We start from the raw sequence: 24,855 nt of genomic DNA on the forward strand, positions 1-24,855 counted from the left end.
CTCCTGGGGTTCCTGAGCCGGCTGGTATTCTCAGAGAGGGGGTAGTTCTGTCTGCCATCTCCCCTGATTTGCGGCGGGTGCTGCAGAAGTTTGAGGCTGATAGACCTGACCATTGTCCAGCGGAGAAACTGTTTGTCCCTGATAGATGGACTAATAGAGTTATCTCTAAGGTTCATTGTTCGGTGTTGGCTGGTCATCCTGGGATTTTTGGTACCAGAGATTTGGTGGCTAGGTCCTTTTGGTGGCCTTCCTTGTCGCGGGATGTGCGTTCTTTTGTGCAGTCTTGTGGGACTTGTGCTCGGGCTAAGCCCTGCTGTTCTCGTGCCAGTGGGTTACTTTTGCCCTTGCCGGTCCCGAAAAGGCCTTGGACGCATGTTTCCATGGATTTTATTTCAGATCTTCCTGTTTCTCAAAGGATGTCGGTCATCTGGGTGGTTTGTGATCGCTTCTCTAAAATGGTCCATTTGGTACCCTTTCCTAAATTGCCTTCTTCCTCTGATTTGGTTCCATTATTTTTCCAACATGTGGTTCGTTTGCATGGCATTCCGGAGAACATCGTGTCTGACAGAGGTTCCCAGTTTGTTTCAAGGTTTTGGCGGTCCTTTTGTGCTAAGATGGGCATTGATTTGTCTTTTTCTTCGGCTTTCCATCCTCAGACAAATGGCCAAACCGAACGAACCAATCAGACTTTGGAAACTTATCTGAGATGCTTTGTTTCTGCGGATCAGGATGATTGGGTGACCTTCTTGCCATTAGCTGAGTTCGCCCTTAATAATCGGGCCAGTTCGGCTACTTTGATTTCGCCTTTTTTTTGTAATTTTGGTTTTCATCCTCGTTTTTCTTCAGGGCAGGTTGAGCCTTCGGACTGTCCTGGTGTGGATTCTGTGGTGGACAGGTTGCAACAAATTTGGACTCATGTGGTGGACTCATGTGGTGGACAATTTGACCTTGTCCCAAGAGAAGGCTCAACGTTTCGCTAACCGCCGTCGCCGTGTTGGTCCCCGACTTCGTGTTGGGGATTTGGTTTGGTTATCATCTCGTTATGTTCCTATGAAGGTTTCTTCTCCTAAGTTTAAGCCTCGTTTCATTGGTCCTTATAAGATTTCTGAAATTCTTAATCCTGTATCATTTCGTTTGGCCCTTCCTGCTTCTTTTGCCATCCATAATGTGTTCCATAGGTCGTTGCTGCAGAGATATGTGGCGCCTATGGTTCCCTCCGTTGATCCTCCTGCTCCGGTGTTGGTCGAGGGGGAGTTGGAGTATGTGGTGGAGAAGATTTTGGATTCTCGTATTTCGAGACGAAAACTTCAGTACTTGGTCAAATGGAAGGGCTATGGTCAGGAGGATAATTCCTGGGTTGTTGCCTCTGATGTCCATGCTGCCGATTTAGTTCGTGCCTTTCATTTGGCTCGTCCTGATCAGCCTGGGGGCTCTGGGGAGGGTTCGGTGACCCCTCCTCAAGGGGGGGGTACTGTTGTGAATTTCGTTCTCGAACTCCTTACTGTGGTCATGAATGGTACTTCGGTGAGTTCTGTCCGTGGACTCCCTCTGGTGGCTGTGATTGGAGCTGCTGGTTCTGAAATTCCTTCTCCAGCTGCCCTCGTTTGGGGCTAGGCTGATTCTCTATTTAACTCCACTCAGATCGTTACTCCATGCCAGCTGTCAATGTTCTAGTACTGGTTCAGATCTCTCCTGGATCTTTCTGAGGACCTGTCTACTCCAGCACAAGCTAAGTTCCTGCTTGTTCATTTGTTACATATGGTTTTTCTTGCTAAGTCCTTGTCCAGCTTACTATCATGAAACTACCTGGCTAGCTGGAAGCTCTGGGGGTGCAGAGTGGCACCACCGCATCGTGAGTCGGTGCGGGGGTATTTTTTGCACACTCTGCGTGGTTTTTGTAGCTTTTTGTGTTGACCGCAAAGATCCCTTTTCTATCCTCAATCTGCTTAGTTAGTCTGGCCTCTCTTTGCTTAAACCTATCTCATCCTGTGTTTGTGATCTCCTCTTATCTCACAGTCAATACTTGTGGGGGGCTGCTTTTACCTTTGGGGAAATTTCTCTGAGGCAAGTGAGGCTTTGTTTCCTTTCTTTAGGGGTAGTTAGCTCTTAGGCTGTGAAGAGGCGTCTAGGCAGAGTCAGGCACGCTCCACGGCTATTTCTAGTTGTGTTGATAGGAGTAGGATTTGCGGTCAGCAGAGTTCCCATTTCCCCAGAGCTCGTCCTGATTCCGTGTTTAACTATCAGGTCATTCCTGGTGCACCTAACCACCAGGTCCATAACAGTAAACCATGTCTCATATCCTGTCGGGTTTGGTAAGGAGAAATGAGAAGCCGGCAATTGAATTCAGCAATTGAATTACCGGCTTTTCACATATATCGCGCTGAATATAAATATATATATATATGTGTCTCAATGACATATATATATATATATATATATATATATATATATATATATATATATATATATATATACTGTATATATGTTTTACCGAACATTTGAGCACATAAATCCATTAGATGTCGGTTTTGCAAGCCTGCGAGAAAATATCGTAGTACGGATGCCATACGGATTACATACGGAGAATGCCTTGCGCAAAATACGCTGACACACCCTGCCTACGGATGACATACGGACCACTATTTTGCAGACTTTTCTGCGTATTACTGCCGTAAAAAACGGACCGTATTTACATACGCTGAGTGTGACGCCGGCCTAAGTGACCCTATTTTACAAACTGCACTTCTCAATGAATGGATGAATGGAGTCATCATATTGAAGCCACGGGTGTGTCACATACAGTGGGTATGGAAAGTATTCAGACCCTTTTAAATTTTTCACTCTTTGTTTCATTGCCATTGAGTAAATTCAAAAAAGTTATTTTTTTTTCTCATTAATGTACACTCTGCACCCCATCTTGACTGGAAAAAAAAACTGAAATGTAGAAATTTTTGCATATTTACTAAAAAAGAAAAACTGGAATATCACATGGTCACACGTATTTAGACCCCTTGCTCAGACACTCATATTTAAGTCACATGTGGCCATTTCCTTGTGATCCTCCTTGAGATGGTTCTACTCCTTCACTGGAGTCCAGCTGTGTTTAAATAAACTGATAGGACTTGATTTGGAAAGGCACACACCTGTCTATATAAGATCTCACAGCTCACAGAGCATGTCAGACCAAATGAGAATCATGAGGTCAAAGGAATTGGCCAAGGAGCTCAGACAGAATTGTGACAAGGCACAGATCTGACCAAGGTTACAACAGAATTTCAGCAGTACTCAAGGTTCCAAAGAGCACAGTGGCCTCCATAATCCTTAAATGGAAGAAGTTTGGGACCACCAGAAGTCTTCCTAGACCTGGCCATCCAAACAAACTGAGTAATTGGAAGAACCCCAAGATCACTGTGGCTGAGCTGCAGAGATGCAGTAGGGAGATGGGAGAAAGTTCCACAAAGTCAACTATCACTGCAGCCCTCTTCCAGTCAGGCCTTTATGGCAGAGTGGCCCGACGGAAGCCTCTCCTCAGTGCAAGACATATGAAAGCCCGCATAGAGTTTGCAAAAAAACGATGAAGGGCTCCCAGACTATGAGAAATATGATTCTCTGGTCTGATGAGACGAAGATAGACCTTTTTGGTGATAATTCTAAGCGGTATGTGTGGAGAAAACCAGGCAATGCTCATCACCTGCCCAATATATTCCCAACCGTGAAACATGGTGGTGGCAGCATCATGCTATGGGGTGTTTTTCAGCTGCAGGGACAGGACGACTGGTTGCCATTGAAGGAAACATGAACGTGGCCAAGTACAGAGATATCCTGGATGAAAAACTCTTCTAGAGTGCTATGGACCTCAGACTTGGCTGAACATTCACCTTCCAACAAGACAATGACCCTAAGCATACAGCTAAAACAACAAAGAAGTGGCTTCAGAACAACTCTGTGACCATTCTTGACTGGCCCAGCCAGAGCCCTGACCTAAACCCAATAAAGCATCTCTGGAGAGACCTGAAAATGACTGTCCACCAACGTTCAGAGGATCTGCCAGGAAGAATGGCAGATGATCCCCAAATCCAGGTGTGAAAAACTTGTTTCATCATTCCCAAGACGACTCATGGCTGTACGAGCTCAAAAGGTGCTTCTACTCAATACTGAGTAAAGAGTCTGAATACTTATAACCATGTGATTTTTCAGTTTTTCTTTTTTAATAAATTTGCAAAAATGTCTACATTTGTTTTTTTCAGTCAAGATGGGATGCAGAGTGTACATTAATGAGAAAAAAATGAACTTGTTTGAATTTACCAAATGGCTGCAATGAAAAAAAGATTGAAAAATTTTAAGGGGTCTGAATACTTTCCGTACCCAATGTAGCTTTATATAATTGGGCAGTGAAGAAAAAATAACTACATTTGTACCACAAAAGTTTTGTTTTAGCCCCAGATTTTACATTTTCACATAGGGAAATGGATAAAAATGGCACCAAAATTTGTCTCACAATTTCTGCTGAACGTGGCAATACTCCATATGCGGATGTACAGTAGCCACATGGCGAGACTCATGAGGGACGGAGCGCTATTTGATTTTTGGAGAACAAATTATGGTAGAATAGTTTGCTGACTCCATATACAGAGCCCCTAAGTGCCAGAATAGTAGAATCCCCCTAAAGTGACCCAATTTTGGAAGTTACACCCCTCTAGGAATTTATCTACAGGGGTAGTGATGATTTTTACTCCATGGGTGTTTTGCAGAAACAAGCAGCAGTGGATGTTGCTGAGTGACAAATTGCAAATCTGGTATTGTAGTGCCCGTACGTTGTAGTGCCCAGTACATTGTAATGCCCATACATTGTAGTGCCCACACATTGTAGTGCCCAGTATGTTCTAATGCCCATACACTGCAATGCCCATACACTGTAGTACCCAGTACATTGTAATTCCCATACACTGTAGTGCCCGTACATTGTAGTGCCCAGTACATTGTAATTTCCATACATTGTAGTGCCCGTACATTATGTCCAGCTCATGATTCTGGAGACACTCACCTGTAAGTTATGCAGGCTCTCATCGCTACAGAAATGCCAAACATTTACCTGCTAAACGTGGTTTAGGCACAATGGGGATCAGAAGAGAGGGGACATTTGGATTTGGGAGTGTATAATTCTGTTCATTTCTTTTAGGGAGCGAGGAGCCATAGTGCTTTTCCAGAGCCTTTGTGCTGCCAGTAATATGGAAGCCCTCTATATTTCCATTGACAGATGATGGACCTGAGTGGGGACCTGCTTTTTTTTGTGGATTGAATTGAAGCTTTCATTGGGAACATTTTACATAACATATTGGATCACATTTATCCTGTGCTCTGTGCTGAGCACTAACATTGGGGTTTCCATCTGAATCTCTGAATGACATGATTCAGATGAAATCCCCAAGGGAGCCACTCACTATAATGAGGCAGCAGAGCTACTCTGGACTCTGTGTGGTCTCCGTTCAATGATGTCTTTTTTTTTCAGAAGTATTCAAAACTGTAGCCGACCACGCTTTTATGCACACTTAAAAAGATGGACACCGCCTGATCATAGGCCAGATGGTGTCCACAGTGCCTAATTCTGCCTCGATATAGGGAATCTTCCATCAGGAGTTCCATCCGAATCAAGTATTTCAGAGATTTAGAAGGAAACCCTGGTACAAGCGCTCAGCGCAGAGCGCAGGATAAATCTGGGCCGAACCTTACTGCGATCTATGGGAGGCAGAATGAACAAATCGACAGCAGGTGAAAAATTGGCTTTATTTATTTTTGACACCATTCCTCGTATAAGTGATTAGACAACTTTATTCTTTGGGTTGGTGCGATTACAGCGATACCAGACTTATATAGTTTTTTTATGTTCGGCTTCTGTAACACACTAAAAACCGTTTTTTTTTACAAAACATAGTTCTTGCATCGCCATATTCTGAGAGCTATATTTTTTCTATATTTTGGCAGACATGTTATTTTTTTATCGCTTTTTATTCTGATTTTTGAGAGACAGAATGAAAAGAAACAGCAATTAAGATTTTTACTTAATGTTGTTCACTTTGTGGTAAAAGCGTTAATACAGCTTTATTCTTCGGGTCAGTACACGATAACGGAGATAGCACATTTATATAATTTTTAGATAGTTTGCCACTTTTACACAACAAAAATTGTGTAGAAAAAAGAACTGTTTTTGCATCTCCATATTCTGAGAGTTTTTTTTATTTCTTTCCTGATGAAGCTGTATGGTGGCTTGTTTTTTTTGCAGGACAAGATGACTTTTACAACTATACCAATTTTATTTTCATTCGTCTGTTTGATCGCCTTTTATTTCACTTTTTGTTTTCGGTGGTTTGATGAGAAAGCACATTTTTTGCCATGTTTTTTATTTTTTACAGTGTTTCCTAAAGGGGATAAATAGTGTGACAGTTTTATATGTAGGGTTCCTCTGGACGCGGCAATACTAAATATGCGTACTTTTTAATTTTTTTGTTGTTACATAAATAGATGTATTTATTGGGGGAGGTTTTGTTCTTTATTTTGTAATTTAAAAAATATATATTTTTACAATTTTTTAAAAACTTTTTTTTTTTTAACTTTGTACCTTTATAGAACTTTAACTTTTTTTTACTCTGAACGCTGGTATAATGTATTGCTGGTATCATGCTCCTTGCAGTGATTGCCGAGTCTCAGCTATCACTTAGGCTACTTTCACACTTCCGTCTTTTGTCCTCCGTTGCAATCCATCGTTATGGGCAAAAAACGGATCCTGTAAATGTGCTTGCAGGATGCGTTTTTTGCCCATAGACTTGTATTAGCGACGGATCGCGACAAATGGGCACACGTCGCATCCGTCGTGCGACGGATCCGTCGTGTTTTGGCGGACGCGACGCACAAAAAAACGCTCAATGTAACGTTTTTTTGTGCGACGTGTCCGCCATTTCCGACCGCACATGCGCAGCTGGAACTCCGCCCCCTCCTCCCCGCTCATCACAATGGGCAGCGGATGCGTTGTAAAACTGTATCCGCTGCCCACGTTGTGTTAAATTTAGCACAACGTCCGTCGGGCCGACGGTTTGCGACGGCCCCGTACCGACGGAAGTGTGAAAGTAGCCTTAGCTGTTAACCTGCAGATATGGCATTAATCTACAGGTTCATAGCTTTATTAACCTGCCCGCACTTAGCCGAACGATGCATGTAGAAAATGAACTTTCAATCACGGTGGCAGTGCCAGCGCTGGTTCAGTCACCGCTCTGAGTATACAGAGTGGCGGATGGAACCGCGCCCCCCGACCTGAGGGACAACCGGCCCTAATGCTGACACTGGTCAGTCAGTCCAGGGGGCATGGTTACAGCCGCCGCTCTGTATTCTCAGAGCGGTGACTGATCCAGCGCTGCTGCTGTGACCTAAACCAGAATGTTGAGGGGGGAACAAAGTTAATTTTCTTCCCGCTGGTTTTGGCTAAGTACAGGTGCCTGGCAGGTTAGTAACGCTAGTAACCTGTAGATTAACTCCATATCTGCAGGTTAATAGAGTTTTTTCTGGTGACAGGTTCCCTTAAAGCCGATCTCCCGGTGCTGACCGCTTGGATGTACCAGTTCGTCCATTTGTGAGAACGCACTGCAACAGAGGACTTACCAATGCATTCAATGTTGGGGAGGGGATAAGATGGAATAGATTATGGATGCCATGTTGCCATGTTTCTCTCTCTCTCTCTCAACTCTATCCCCAGGTAAAAAAATGATCGAGCAGAAAAACGGATCTGTCGCATCAGTTTTTCACAATTTGAAACGGATCCTTTTTTTTTTTTTTAAATAGCCGGATTGTGCCTGACAGCTAAAAACTGATGTGTGAAAGACGCCTAATACTCATCCCACCGCTCACATCTCCGGTCGCCCGTTTCTCGCACTCTTTCCGCCACTGTCACGCACTGAATGAGGCCAGAAGTCCTTTAGTGAAGAGGCCGGAGCTACAGAATTTACTGACAGTGGAAAGAAGAGGGACCGCTAGAGATGAGTATTAGTTTTTTTTTGTTTTTTTTTTGCAGAGCCTGTTACTACTTACATACAAATTTGGGTTATGAACAAACCTACAGAACCTATCTAGTCTGTATCTCAGGGACTGCCTGTACACAACTCAAGCAATTCATCTAATGGCATGGTGACCATATTGAACCTACAGGTGCTTCACAGAGTTTCATATTTTTCTGTGAAGATGAAAAATTACATTTTTTTTTCCACCAAAATGTTGCTTTAACCTTGATTAAGATATTTAAAAAAATGCTTTCCTTATACACTGTACTAATTATGCAGTCTTTATCCTATCTCATCATTAATTCTCGGTCAGATCTGGATACTAACAAAAAAATAATATACTTTTTATACCGTGTGTAATCTTTTACTAATAAATGTTTCTTTTTTTAATATTTTATTATCATGATCCCTTCCTCTTGTGGGAACTCAAGTCTTTTCTATCCCTTGAACCTGATTGCCTTGATGCTATCTCCATGCTTATCCCACATGTCTAGAAATAGCAATGTCTTTGTTTCTTCTAATATCTCCTATGTGTTCTAGGATTCTTTTTCTGAACTGTCGACTAGTTTTCCCAACATAGCTTTTTGGGAAATCACATTTTTCCAGATACACAATCCCCTCTTTTTGACAATTAATGAACTCCCTATTCGAATACGTTTTTCCAGTGACATCACTGGTAAAGGAGTTCCTTAAATCCACAAAATCACATGCCTTACACGATCCCCATTTGTAAGAACCCGTATGATTAAGCCATGTTGGATCTGTTTGTCTCGGCTGCAGACGACTATGGACCAAACAATCTTTCAAATTCCGACCTCTACGGTATGTAACTGATAGTCTTGATGCCACCATCTCCCCCCATATCAAGGTCCATCTTCAAGACATCCCAATACCTCTTTAGGATGTCCATCACTTCTTTTGATTTATGGTCATACACACCTATCAGAAGAATTAAACCATCACTCTCTTGCTTAGGGTTATGGACTAATAATGATGTTCTATTCACGACCTTCGCATGGTAGTATACTGACAATAATACGTTATCCACATAACCTCATTTAACAAACCTACTGCCTAGATCCTTTGCCCCTCAAAATCCTCAAGAGAGGAGCAATTCCATCTTACCCTCAAGTATTGACCTTTTGGGAGTCCACATTTTAAAGGCAGTGGATGGTGGCTTCTCCATTGTAGTAGGTTATTCATTGCCATTAATTTCCTGAATAAATCAGTAACCAAACGACTATTAGAATTTTTTTTTTAATCAAGATGTCAAGAAATGGTAGCTGGTATTCATGTATCGTGGAAGTGAGTCTCAGGCCAACATTGTTCTTGTTCAAGATTGAGACAAATTGCTCAAACTGTCCAGTTGTTCCAGTCCATAGGATCAGGACTTAATCTATAAACCTTAACCGAAGCAATACTTTTGACATCCACTCCTCCTGATCCTCCTTAAAGACTAGAACCACCTCCCACCAGCCCAGGAATAGATTTGCATTTGTGGGAGCACAAGGGATAAGGAATAAGAACACAATGGATGTTGCAGAGTATGTTGCAAATATGTCATTTTAATTCTTCATACACTGATGGTGGTCTGATTTTGTGAAGGAACAAATTATGAAAGGTTCTCCATTTTGTGCTAGATTCTCCATTTTTGTGTTTTTGACTCCATTTTCTTGTTGCTTAAAGATAAATTCTGTTATTTAATTAGGTAAAAGGTTACAGCTGCCATGAAGTAATTTTATCTTGTTGTTCACAAGCCTGGTATGCAACTAGGCTATGGTTCATAATTGGTATAAAGACCTTGGGTCTTCTGACTCGAGCCAGATAATAGATTCGGGGGTGTATCACTATACAAGACTGAGGCATCTGTTAGAAAAACACATACTATGCCAAAAAGACATGACCATATCTGTAGTTTCCATTTTTCCTGTATTCTCATGGGTTAAGTTTTTCCTGTATTCTTATAGGTTAAGAACTGTGAGCGTGTTCTTATGCTGATTGGTTGAAGTATAATTTCTATGACTATGAAAACTCATACACAATAAAACGGGGGCCAGAGATCTGCTCGATCCCCCATACAGAGGCACACGTCTCCGTCTGGTCATTTTCAGTTGCCGGCAATGCCCTGTAGATTAATTTGGAAATCACTGAGTTAACCGTGAAGGATCAATTTAGATCCTCCCTCAACAGTTGGCGCCCGAGAACGTGGGGCCCCAAGCAGGAAAGCCTCTGCCCCCCGGAGGACAAGACAAAGGACCCTCGGACCGGACACAGGCACTGGAAAATTGGGACTGATCATCCCCCACAACAACCACGGTAAGTTGGCAGTTATACTGTCCAGACTGACCGTTTGGTGTGGTTTTCCTGTGTTTGTTGCTGCAAAGAGAATCTGAGGTTTGTCCCCGAAGGTTGGGTGGAATCATATAGAGGTGTAGTTCCGTTGGGAGCCCAGTGCTCGAACCGTACCTCATAAGGGACGGACACCCCGGATTGACCAGTGATGTAATTCTCTTTACAGTCAAAATATCCTGAATTCCTGATCACTGTTAGAATCAGGCGCGGTGAGGTGATCGAAGATTGGGTAGGATACGTAACTCAGGTATATATTGATTTAAATATATCCAGAGGTGTCCGGAGGGAAGTCTAAGACGCCCTCCTCCTTTCACTGAGTACCGCGTTTTTGGGTTGTCCCAGCGGGGGACAGAGAGACCCAGTGGAATAAAACCGTAAGGCCGTCGGTATTATGTACAACTAAGTAAGGGTATTTAGCTCTAAAGGAGAATCAGTTTCCGTGGAAGAAAAAGATTTTGAATTTGTGTGATGAAGATTTGATATTGTTAGCCCAAAGATGGGGAAAGAAATCTGTCAGGAATGCAGGGAAAATATTCTCAATCTGGCATGTGAATTGTGTGATGAAGATTTTGTAGAAATTAATTAAGTCTGAGAACTGCTGTATTCCGTTTCTGTGTTTATCTCTAAAATATCCGATGGGAAGGGTCAAGCAGCTGCGCTGTTGCTTTCTCCCTTCTGCGCTGAGGAATGCTGTGATTTTCTTATCTATGCTGTGTTTCTGGTGTGGAGGGGGCACGCACGTGGCTGCGCTCTTGAGTTTCACTGTATTTTCTTGGTGTAGTACGCGCTGGTAGATCTGTGTTTTGTTTAAGGCGACAATATTGTTTTGAAGTACAAAGAAATATTGTAAATTGAAAGTGAAATCTAGTGTCTAGTTTTAGAAGGAAATTTGTAAGTGATTGTTTGATTATCAGTGTAATTGAAAGATTCGTAAAGGATTTACCTGTTTCAAGTTGAGTGGTTAATATATAGTAAATTGAGGATCAACAGAGGAAGTGAATTCTGATTGTTTTGTCACGTTGAAAAAGGGAAGTTGTCTATTACTATGACAAAAACTGGATGTTTTGTGGTACCAGAAGGAATTGAGAAAGTGATTGAGGGTAATGTGTTAGAAAGACAAATATTTAAAAATAATAATCTGAAACAGGGGGGCTCCCTGTTAGATGATATGGTCCCTCCCCAGGAAATCAAGCCTCTCCTCCCGACTGTAAGCTCCGTGCCCCTCAATCCCAAAGCACCAATATATACTGGGTTGCCAAAACTTAGTGCGCCCCCACCCTATGATCCTGCTGGGTGGATTTGTGATGTATGCGGAGTTACTAATTCTCAGTGTAGAGAGGTCTGTTACAATTGTGGAGCGAGGAGATCCGGGGTTGTAGCCCCCACCTTTCCCTTGCTAAACGCTGACGGCATCTATTATCGGCCACCGCCAGCACCAGCTCCTGTTATGCCTAGTATTGCTAGTGGTTATGAGTATCCGCCCCCACCTACCTTAGTTATTTGGTCAGAGACAGGATATACAGAGGAGATAGAAGATTTCCAGGAAATGTATTCTAATGTTATTCCTGGACCCCACCGTCATGATGTGCTCTTTAGGATAGGGACAGGGGATCTCACAAAACAACACGTTGGGGCCATAGTAAATGCCGCAAATAATCAACTCCACCATGCTGGAGGACTGGCTGCAGTGATTTCACAGAAAGGTGGACCCATGATACAGGAAGGATGCCGCCATGGTTATAGTATCAGCAATAGAGCGCTGTATACAGGAAAACCCCATAAAATTGGAGGAGGTCCGATTTGTCTTTGATAGCCGCCTAACGGCCCATTAGGCAATACAATCTCTAACTGTAACAGAGCCTTCTGCCCCGCTTCCGCAGCAGATGCCTCTTGTACCGCCACCTCCTCCCGCCCCCGAGTCAGTAATATCAGAATTTGAAGAAGATGATGTGAAAGCTACTCCTGACAGGGCAAAGTATACCCCCTTTTCTCCATCCCAGATAGACACCCTTTGTAACCAGTTACCCGATCCAGAAACCTCCCCCTTGGTTTTCTATAGATAAATAGCAGCAAATCGAGAGATTTATTCCACTCCCCGGAGAGATCTGTTACACTTACTACAAGTGAAGGCTGGGAAGGGGTATTTTCCAATTATTGAGGGTGGCATAATGTATAATGTGAACCTGGATGGGGGAACAATGAGAGTGGTGTTGATTTCTGTAATGCTTTAAAAGTTTGGGCACAAGATAGATTAGCGGACCAAGCTAAAGGCAAGGGTTAAACCAGTAGCCACAGCAATTCCCGCTCCAAATACAGCCCCCCCTCACAGCTGCAAGGACGCAGCTCCATTCCTTATCAGTGGCCCATGTAACAGACTCCAGCTCTGCCCTCCTCCCATCGTACACAAGTCCAGTCTCACATTCCAATATTCTTTTTTAACCCTATGTATGGGAATCTCCCTCCCAAGCCCTGTTATGTCAATTCTCAGATCAAGAGCTTGTTTTAATTGGAGTAGATGGCAGGCCCAATAAATATACTCTTACAAAGCCCATCCCTGTGGGACCCTTCCCTGAAGTCATGGCTCAGTTCCTAATCTCTCCGTCATGTCCGGTAAATTTACTGGGGGCAGATTTATTATCACAGTTCCGCTCCAGAATACAATTCCAAGATGATGGTCAGCTGGTACTTACGTTATATAACCCCTATGCAGATGAATATAATGTGGCTGATCTTTTGTGTGTGCACAAACAGAGCAGGAAGCCATTGCTGCCACTGTTAGTCTTCTCAAGTATCTGGCAGATCTGAACTGTCGGGTTTCGGCCTCGAAACTTCCGTTCTGCCTTGGTCAAGTGATATTTTTGGGTCACTGTCTCCTTCAGGGTGTCAGACACCTCTCAAAAGAAAGAAAAATAGCCGTCAGCTGCCTTCCTTTTCCAAAAGATGAGACTGAACTCCAGCGTTTTCTTGGACTATGTACTTATTGTTGTCAGTGGATACCGGACGTATCCCGCATAATGCAATTTCTCTATAATGCCCTAAAAGACGGTTCAAGATATGCTGATGATTTTGGCAGATTCCACCCTGATACGCTGTTACTACGGAAGATACTGTAGTGCACGGAGCTGCACTCCCTCCCTCACTGTCAGCACAAGAAGCAGAACTTCAGGCTCTGTCTACTGCATGTGTTCTGACCAAAGACAGGCGGGCTAATATTTACACGGACTCACAGTATGCATTTGGTATTGCTCATGATTTCGGAGCCCTATGGGCCAATCGAGGGTTTATTACTACCGCCGGGACTCCAGTGAAGAATGCTGAAGCTGTTAAAACCCTCATGGACTCAATCAAATTACCTACCCAGGTGGCCATTATCAAAGTTAAGGCGCACGGTCCTAGGAACAGTCCACACACTGTTGGTAACGTCTTTGTGGATATGCAAGCAAAAGCTGCTGCTCTCCTACACGGTGAACTGACCATACCAGCTACGGTGACCACACGCTCTCAGCGTAAACAGTTACAAGAAACACTGACTCACTGACTCTACAGGAAGCTGATGATCCACGCCAGACTGAGGTTTTCTGTCGGACATCGCGAGACCGCTTAATGACGCTGCAGAGAATGTCTCCAACGGAAGAGGTGAAGCAGTGGAAGGCTGATGGAGCACGTATGGACAATGGTCTCTGGAAAAAGGACCAACTTGTGTGTCTCCCTAAGCGGATGTACTCTGCTATTGCCATGTGGGCACATGGGCCCACACATCGAGGAAAAAACCAGGCCCTAGCCCTGGTACAAAAATTCTACTGGGCTCCAGGTATTTCTCCAGTCCTGACAGCACACAACCGTGCATGTAATATCTGTCAGACCTGCAATCCTAGTCAACTTCAACATGTACCCCCGAAGCATCTTGCTAAGCCCGACTATCTGTTCCAAAGGCTCCAGGTGAACCATATCACGTTGCCTAAGTCTGGAAGGTATGAATATTGTCTGGTGGTTGTCGACATGTTCTCCAGTTGGCCGGAAGCATTCCCGGTTACCAACATGACTGCAAAGACTACAGCGAAGAAACTGGTGATGGAAGTTATATGCAGATATGGTGTTCCAGAAGTCGTTGAAAGTGACCAAGTCCTATGTGTATCAGGAGGTTCTGACAATGTTTGGATCCACTGTAGCCCTCCATACTATCCATAATCCAGTGGGAAAGTTGAGAGGCTGAATGGCACACTGAAGGGACAATTGACCAAAAAGATGCAGGAGACTACGGCTCCATGGCCAGAGCTCCTACCCATTGTACTGTACCACATTCCTACTACCCCTAAGGCAAAACATGGCCTGTCCCCATATGAGATATTGTTTGGTGCTAGGCCCCCAGTTGTAAATTTTCAGCCTCAGTAGTTATCAGAGGAAACTGACCGTGCTGTTCAATATGTTATTCAGCTTAGTAAAAATCTTGCTAACACCCATGTTTTAGTTTCTTCTTCCCTTCCAGATTAAGCAGAAACCGACATTTGTTACAACTTAAAGTTTGGTGGTTTTGTGGTCATGAAAAGCCATGTCAGAAAACACGGACTAGAACCCTTGTATGATGGTCCCTACCAAGTCCTCAGTATCACTCCTATGTCAGTAAAGCTGGAAGGAAGGCCGACGTGGATCTACGCATCGCACTGCAAGCTGGTCAAACAGACTAGTAGCAAATAAGGGGACATAATGTTTTGGTTTTTCGTATTTCCATATAATAATATTGGTAACCGCATGGGACAGCCTAAATTCCCCAATATCCTTGAATAATAAGTTTGTACAATATCATGAAAGATTAGTAGTACAGATGGGTATAGCCAATAAAATTGTCAGTTCTATTTTCATTTGCCCTATGTTTACACAAATGTGGGATACATTGGTTAGGGCCACAGATTATCTAGATGATCACATTTGGGATATATTGGATATACTTAATACTACTGTTGTTGTCCAAAACCAACTTATCATAGTCACTAATCAATATACTGTATTACTTAACAGCAGCACAGGGTGGTATGTGTCAGGTTATTGGACCCGCTTGCTGTTATTATATAGACCCCAATAGCACAATGAAGTTAAACTTAGAGGATATTCAAAGACTCAGAGATTAATATAATAAAGACAATGACCGTAATAAGGACAGTTGGTGGGCAGACACCTTCTCCTTTCTTAATCCAGCAAATTGATTTGAGGGACTTGGGGGCTGGATAGCTGGAATCTTGCAAAGTTAGTTATATATTGTTGCCTTTATCCTTGTTATATATGTAATACTAAAACTTGGTTTTTGGTGTATTTCTGTATGTATTAGGAAATTCTGCACTAAGACAATTAATGATGGAACCAAAAGCGTTGCCACCCCTGCTCTTCTCTACACCGATTTCACCAAGTTTACCTGATGAAGATGTTGAAGCCAAGCGCATGGCTATCTTCAAAAGATCCCCACTACTGTTATCAATAATTGTTATTCGTAAATTCTAGTATACAGGGGGGACGGGTATGCCACAACAGCCATGGCTGGTAACATGGCACCAGTCATGTGAAGACCAGTACCCCTCGAGCTTAGAGCTTGGGATAGTACCTCTGATGCTGGACATTAATTAACAAAATTTATCTAGGGGGGAATGTGAAGGAACAAATTATGAAAGGTTCTCCATTTTGTGCTAGATTCTCCATTTTTGTGTTTTTGACTCCATTTTCTTGTTGCTTAAAGATAAATTCTGTTATTTAATTAGGTAAAAGGTTACAGCTGCCATGAAGTAATTTTATCTTGTTGTTCACAAGCCTGGTATGCAACTAGGCTATGGTTCATAATTGGTATAAAGACCTTGAGTCTTCTGACTCGAGCCAGATAATAGATTCGGGGGTGTATCACTATACAAGACTGAGGCATCTGTTAGAAAAACACATACTATGCCAAAAAAACATGACCATATCTGTAGTTTCCATTTTTCCTGTATTCTCATGGGTTAAGTTTTTCCTGTATTCTTATAGGTTAAGAACTGTGAGCGTGTTCTTATGCTGATTGGTTGAAGTATAATTTCTATGACTATGAAAACTCATACACAATAAAACGGGGGCCAGAGATCTGCTCGATCCCCCATACAGAGGCACACGTCTCCGTCTGGTCATTTTCAGTTGCCGGCAACGCCCTGTAGATTAATTTGGAAATCACTGAGTTAACCGTGAAGGATCAATTTAGATCCTCCCTCAACAATTTAATTTTTTTTTATAGTCACCGTATGGGTTAAATATACTAAATATGTGCCCTTTGTTGCTTTACTTTTGTTCTTACATGAAATTTATATTATATTTTATTTTTTTCTACTTTAAGACTTGAGCACTGAATATTCTGATCGCTAGTCTAATGCACTGCTATACTCACGTGTTGCAACACTGCAGACCTGTCAGCTTTTCAGTGACCGGAGGCCTGTTAGATCCTGCTTATGCCTTATTGTTTGACCTCTGGCTACCATAATAATCATCGGCACCTAGCCATTGAGGCTCTGAGGTGTTTATGTGGTAAAAGAGGTGCCTACGATGCACTGAAATACCTTAGTATTACAGAGTATTGTAAAATCACTGCACTGGGCTTCACAGCAGATTTCACATGGCTCCAGCTCCCGCATTGATTGCCACTAGTTTTTCACAAATTAAACAAAAATGTTGTGGCCCCTTCCTTACCCCAAGACTGATCTCCCCTGATCTCAGAGCATTAGCTAGTCCTAGCCTTTTTCTGGAAAACTATTGTTCCCCCATGTGTTCTGTCCACCTGACATGGTGAGGCGCTCCTGTGTTCCAAGTGGCAAAATGGCCATGACAACCATACCAGACCAGACAAATATTGTGCGTGGCTCTATTTCTAAGTAGATATATGCCCCATACTGCCCTGCTTCTGCCCACGGCAGCTGCACCGCAAAGAGTAAAGACAAACAATATCAGATGGTGGGAGAACGCTACGCCTACAGTCTAGAGTGCTGGGATTCCCACCTTTCTCACATGGTTTCAATAGAACAAAGACTTGCAGACGTATGAAATAACACACTGGGCTTTTTCTCACCCTCCCCGGGTGCAGCGATACTTCTCCAGTCTGTTGATCTAATGCACTGGTGACACCACGTCTACAGCGCTCATAACCACTGCACCAGTCATTGTGCTAAGATGATCGGGTCCAAGGACTAATAGAAATTGAAACAATAATTGCCTCCTGGAGCGGTGAGGCTGCATTGCTCTGAGCCCAGTACCACGCATTGGTCTCATGACAAAGACCACCACATAACCGCTGCAGCCAATCGCTGACCGCGCCCTCCCGGTATAAAAATGCTGTCATCTGCTGAACGCGGATGGGTTTTGGCCACATGAGGCTGCAGTAATTTTACCAAAACTATGTGCTCAACCTGCAGGTTTTGGTGAGCAGAGCAAGATAATCCAGGGCCGGACTGCCGATCATTAATGCTGTGAGCCCTGTGGCCCATGCTCGGATTTTGACAGTTATGTGCTGATCGACTGCAGCATTGACAATTAAGGCAGTGCAGAACAGCGCTCCGATTGGCTGCAGCGGTTTTGTGGGTTTTTTTACATATAAAAGTGGGAGATGGTTGTTTTAATGAAAGCACTGCTTTCATTTTTAACCTCTAAGAGCTGTAACCCAGTTGCTATGGTTACCACTTCTGAGTGATCACGGCGTGAGGTAAGTAATGACGTCACTCATTGAAGCCAATCAAATTCCAGCTCTTACTGTTTGGAGGGTTTTTGGAAGATATAAGAAGTAAATTGATTGGTGGCCACAGGGTGTGTGCTGCGCCCATCATGTAGCATCACTGATCACGTGCAGCCATGTTGTGTTGCCCTCACCTTCTATTTATCGTGAGTGACGTCGTGTCATGTATCACGTGACTGCAGGCGTAAGAGCGCATTGGTCACATGATTAACGGGATTACGTCATACGCCACCGTTTGCAGGAAGGAGGAAGTGTTCCAAGATGGCGTCGCGCACTGAGGCTGGGGCAGACGAGCTGGGTGTGTAGGAAAGTGACGGATTCACCCCGGGTAGAGGAGGCAGCTCAGCGGGTGAGTGCAGCTGTTAGTCTGGCTTTCGGGTGTCTGTCACCCCAGTTTTCTGCTCCCGGTGCCGGAAACGATTTCAGTTGTGGGTGAGAAGAGAAAGCAGATAAACGGCTCTCGGCACAACACGTACACCGGAGGCCCGGCTGTCTGCTCAGTGTCCTCCGCATCTCCGGGACTGGAGAACATCGCTGGTAACGGGGGCTGGATCACATCATAGGTGACAGGTAACGGGGACTGGATCACACCATAGGTGACAGGTAAAGAGGACTGGATCACATCATAGGTGACAGGTAACGGGGACTGGATCACACCATAGGTGACAGGTAAAGAGGACTGGATCACATCATAGGTGACAGGTAACGAGGACTGGATCACACCATAGGTGACAGGTAACGGGGACTGGATCACATCATAGGTGACAGGTAACGGGGACTGGATCACATCATAGGTGACAGGTAACGGGGACTGGATCACATCATAGGTGACAGGTAACGGGGACTGGATCACATCATAGGTGACAGGTAACGGGGACTGGATCACATCATAGGTGACAGGTAACGAGGACTGGATCACATCATAGGTGACAGGTAACGAGGACTGGATCACATCATAGGTGACAGGTAACGAGGACTGGATCACATCATAGGTGACAGGTAACGGGGACTGGATCACATCATAGGTGACAGGTAACGGGGACTGGATCACATCATAGGTGACAGGTAACGGGGACTGGATCACATCATAGGTGACAGGTAACGGGGACTGGATCACATCATAGGTGACAGGTAACGGGGACTGGATCACATCATAGGTGACAGGTAACGGGGACTGGATCACATCATAGGTGACAGGTAACGAGGACTGGATCACATCATAGGTGACAGGTAACGAGGACTGGATCACATCATAGGTGACAGGTAACGAGGACTGGATCACATCATAGGTGACAGGTAACGGGGACTGGATCACATCATAGGTGACAGGTAACGGGGACTGGATCACATCATAGGTGACAGGTAACGGGGACTGGATCACATCATAGGTGACAGGTAACGGGGACTGGATCACATCATAGGTGACAGGTAACGGGGATTGGATCACATAGGTGACAGGTAACGAGGACTGGATCACATCATAGGTGACAGGTAACGAGGACTGGATCACATCATAGGTGACAGGTAACGAGGACTGGATCACATCATAGGTGACAGGTAACGAGGACTGGATCACATCATAGGTGACAGGTAACGAGGACTGGATCACGCCATAGGTGACAGGTAACGGGGACTGGATCACGCCATAGGTGACAGGTAACGGGGACTGGATCACATCTTGGGTAATGTGGATTGGGTCACATCTCAGGTGATGGGTAGCCGGGGACTGGATCCCAGCACGGGTGATTGTAGTTTGGTTATTGAAGGATGAGAGCTGCTTTCTTTGGACATATCCTCTATCCTCCTCTCCATTTTCCATTGTTTTGATCTTACTGCGATATCAGAGATGGATTGGGATGAAGTTCCCAAAACTATATGATGTAGATCATAGAATCAAAGAGCTTTTCCAATGTTATATGACTACGCCACCACTTTTTGATCTATCCGGAAGTGTTCTTGCTGATGAAAGGGCAGCACAGATCAGAACTATCCGTTTAGTACAGTTTACTATGTTTCTTTTATTTTTTTGTCAGTTTGATATTTTTCTGTTTGTGTGTCTGCTGTTTTTGCAAAAGTAACTACAAGTAGGTGCTGCCATATTTGTTGTCACTATGAAGTTAACTTGTCAGATTATTTCTGTTGAAGAGTGAAAGTTACTGATATAAAGCTGATCACCAGGACGGTGTCACTTCTTATTGTTGCTTTTGCAATGGTGGCAATCGTCAAACAGGAAAATGCCAACATCTCTAAGTATGAGACACAGCAGCAGCCAAGGTCTGCGGATGATCACTTGTATTTTTGGTCACTTTTACATTTGCTAAAAATTTAGGAAATAGTTTGTTTTAATTTATCAAGTTACCGTATTTTTCAGACTATAAGACGCGCTAGACCATAAGACGCACCACAAATTTTCAAAAAGGAAAATAGGCGGAATAAAAGGTCAAATGGGCTTCTGCCTTACAGTCCGAAGTAATCTTACCGGGGGGGATAGGCACAGGTGAAGGAGTGGTCCAGGCTGATGTGGTGCTCTGTGCGGCGGCAACAGTGCTTCGCCGGCATTTTGTCATAGCCCGGAGGTCCCCGCAGCTCCATTGCTGCGATGCGGTGGCCTCCGGGAATATGGCCGCTGGGGGCGGCGCATGCTCAGATTCAGATCTCGGCAATGTGATCTCGTTGCCGAGATCTGAATCTGAGCATGTGCCGCCCCCCAGCGGCCATTTTCCGGAGGTCACCGCATTGCAACAATGGAGCTGCGGGGGCTTCTGGGCTTTGATAAAATGCTGGTGGAGCACAGAGCGCCGGGCAGAGCACCACTGCCGCAGCATTTGTAAGTATATTCCGACTATAAGACGCGCACCCATCCATTTCCCCCCAAAAAATTTTGGGTAAAAAGTGCGTCTTATAGTCCGAAAAAATATGGTAAGTTGTGTACAAGAAGAACCTTTTTGGTATTTTGCCAGTATGCACTTTGCTGTTTATGGGAATCTGTCAGTAAGATCAACTCACCCAAACCACATATATGGCACCCATGTCTTTGAAATTTAAATCCATTCACACCTTTTATATCTCATCTTTTACTGCATTGTCGAGAAATTAGAGTTTTAATTTCACATGAGGCATTACGTTCTCTGTACATGGCGGGTTCTTTCCCCACCCAGCATTAGCCTCTTTAGCTGGATTGATAGCTCATTATCTGTGTGTTACTGGGCAGGAGGCAAGAAAATCAGTCAGTGAGTGCTCAATCAAGCTACTGGATGGCGAAATAACCCAGAAGGTCACGCCCCACAGAGCACTCAGCGTCTCATCTGCTTATCAGTTAAAATACTTATCTCTCAGCAATGCAGCAACAGATATAAGAGGTAAAGATGTCAACTGATTTATATTTCAAAGACCTGCGTGCCCATATCTGTGGGCTGGTGGGGGGTTGATCATACTGATAGATTCCCTTTAAGATGGTCAGGTTTAATAATTATGGCGTCAGTCATGTCACATAGTTATACTTTATTTTTATCATGATTTATGTGATTATCATGAGGTGCTCCGAAGGTAAAGTTGCATTTATACATCCCTGTTTCTGCTGATTGGGAGTTGTTGTGGACTAGCCTGTTTACACAGCCGACCGAACTTCCGTGCACACAGAGCTATTACCGCAATATTTCTGTACATATAGGATATTGTAATCCGCAGTACGTGTCCTGTCTACACTGGGTGATCTGCTCTTGAAAATGTGTATTTTTAAGCAAGTTGGAAAGTTATTTCACCCGACTATTGAGCGTTTCTCATTCTCCTGTTGATTGCCGGCCTGTTTAGACAGGTTGATTGGGAATGGGCAGCCCAGGGAACCCTTGTACCGGGTTATCAGCGTAACTGGGCCATAACTTCTTTATGATTTAGGTCTTTCCCTCTGCCAGATTCATGAACTATATTGTGTAGGGTAACGATTATCTTGTAGATTAACCCTGTAGGATTCCTTAACTTGTTAATTTTGTTTTTGTTTTGGTCGGCAATTCTGGAGCACACGGCCTCCTGGCAGATGGGAGACTGTAGGTAGGGGATTGGTGAGCTCCTTAAGATTCTCTGATGACAATCCTGTCCAGGACTCCAGGGTGATACATTGTAGCAAACCATCAGGACAGGAAAGAGATTAGTGCTGCCTGGCCCAGATCACATAGGATTGTTTATACACTGGATACAATTGTAACAAAACGTCATGTCTGTATTTAGGTCTTTATGGTTTTCTTCCTCTTTTGTGTAAATAATGAGTTCCCATTCATTGCGAGCAAGCGATGAGGGATATTACAAAGATTTCATTGTATCTACTTTTATTCTGGAAAAGCCCTTTTGCGTGCCGGTCCACATTTAGAAGACATTTTATCAGACTGACGTCTAATTGCGGAGACCAGGTATCAGTTGCACTACTGGTAGAACCATGCTCCTGCTCCACCGAAGCCTCCTACCTACGGCCTAATGTACCGTTGTGATGTTGTAAATATATTTCCTGTTAAGAAAAAGGCTGATCTGTAAGGAGTTCGCTTTAAGGTCATTGATTTTAGTGGGACAAAAAATTCTCCCTGAGCGTTAAGTATTTCTCAGAACATCCAAGAAACAATGACGGCAGTGCGCCTGCAGCAGGAGATCTACAGCCGGCATATAAAGCCGACTCAATTTTGGTTTGCACAGTTTACTGCTTGTGTTTTTTAGATCTGTTAGTCGGATGTTTCTCCAGTTACTGAGGTACAATTATGTTTTTTAAGTTTTTAAACTTTTATTGACAGACATCAGGTTTATGCAAATGCTCAATATTTACAGTGTTGTCCTTATTTCTCCCGACTTCTGTGCTTCCCCTGGCAGCTGGATATCAGGATCTGGTCCAAATCCTGGTTCTTGTCTAATTAGTTCTTGCAGTTTATCATAGCTGTGTTTGCAGTATTTAAGGGCTTATTTATACATCATAATCAGTGCAATTTTTTTATTTTACTTTTATGAAACATGCAATATGGATAAAACCTAAGGGTACCTAAACCTTCAAGACATGAAGGTATTGTTCCCTTACAGAAAACTTTCTGCTATATGCTCAGTCAGTTGTAGACATGTATCCTGAGACTGGAGCAGGGTGAGCAATGCTATAATATCTGACTGGGCATATCGCGGAAAGTTTTCTGCGAAGGGACAACCCCTTTATCACCCATCCACACACTATTTGACAAGCTGCTGATTGCAAGAGTTTCACCAACCACAAATGGAAATGGACCGATCATGAATGCGCTATCACTCCGTGCAGTCTGTGAGCGGAGAAAGCTGACTGCCACATTCTGCCATTTCTGTTAGTCCCATAGGTTTTTTAATGGATCGTCAGGGTATTATGCTCAACCAATGCACCTGTCATTTAGTGCTTAGGACCCCCCTTCTTCTGCTTAGTGATGCTGCTCATTTAGGACCGAACAATGATCATAGCTCCAACTTTGCTATATTCTGTAATAAAGTGTGAGACGGCTGTCAAGTTTCTTCTCTATCATCAAATCTTCAGGCTGCTGGTGTATCCTTACACCAAGCTTTACACTGCAAAACCAAAGAAATGGGACAGAGCACAAGTATAAGCGCATGTTCACACTGGCCGTTTAACAGACAAAACCCAAGAGGGAAACAAAATGAGCATATGCCCTGCTGTTTAAATAGTAATAGTGCAAAGGAATAACATGAGGTACTTAGTAAACACTGTTTTTGATTAAAAAAAAAAAGCGTAAACGCCATCCCACCGGGATAATTTGTACCCCAATCAGGGCAGTCCTATCCTCTAGCATTAAAGCCTCACCTTGTGTCAGAAGACCTCAATGTAGATGGGTGCAGAGCAGGACCTGCCACAAGAAGCTTCCCATGACCACAGGTGTCTGAACAGTTGGGCTCCAGTCTTGCTCTGCCCCATGAATAACAAGCACGACTCATTTCGGTGGCTCAGATTGGCTACTGTCTGAGCAAAACTACTTTTTACTCCACCCTCCCCTGTCCACATACTTTTAGAACACCCAGTAATAAGTTTCGGTGATCCGTCAGTGCGTAACTAAAAGTGGGGTGAAGATTTAATCCAAGTCTGTAATTGGATCATTGGTTAAGTTCTTGTTATTTTTGTGCTGATCAGGATGTAAATGGCTGCACTTTCCTCCAGAGCTGCACTCATTCTGAGATCCCCGTTTTCTCTCCTTGTTTTCTATCTGCTTTGTTCACCAGTTATCTGAACATATCCTGCTTTCAGTTTGTAATCTAGGGAAAAGTGAATAATCTGTGGCTTGCGTTGCACAATGCCATCTGCCGATGCTGAAGACACAGCATCGCAGTTTGTGGCAGGCTCCATGTTTGGCTTCACTGCTTTTTGTTTTGATTGAAAGAAATATTTAACACTGATGTGTTAATAATGGATGCAATGGTGTCGGCTGCCAGAGCGTAGCTGCTTCGTGGGCTGGGTCAGTGGGTGACATACATTTCTCACCCTCTAGAAAGGGCGATGAGCTCCTCATGCATCTGGCAAAGTCTGAGAAAAATGTCAAGTTCTACACCTTTTGTTCTGTCCTGGTAACAGCATTGCTCAGATACTTGTTGTTCGGTCTAGTCGCAGCCTGAATGAACCAAGAGATTGTGGCTTTAACTATGTTGTTGGCCCTTTATTTTGAGTGAGGATTTTGTGTTGGACCTGGCACTTAGTGATTTTTTAAGGATCTTTTTAAAGAAACA

The 24,855-nt window shown here is 43.7% G+C and overlaps 1 protein-coding gene across 1 annotated transcript in view; it reads left to right on the forward strand.

Annotated features, from left to right (window-relative positions):
- The first annotated feature begins 18,200 nt into the window (after positions 1–18,200).
- Positions 18,201–24,855, forward strand: part of UBAP1 (ubiquitin associated protein 1) — a 34,141-nt gene continuing 27,486 nt past the window's right edge. The window contains exon 1 of the mRNA XM_077284434.1: positions 18,201–18,478. The gene's annotated coding sequence lies outside the window, so the exon portion shown is untranslated. The remainder of the gene's footprint in view (positions 18,479–24,855) is intronic.

Source organism: Ranitomeya variabilis, chromosome 1 (assembly GCF_051348905.1).
Source record: "Ranitomeya variabilis isolate aRanVar5 chromosome 1, aRanVar5.hap1, whole genome shotgun sequence".
NCBI lineage: Eukaryota > Metazoa > Chordata > Amphibia > Anura > Dendrobatidae > Ranitomeya > Ranitomeya variabilis.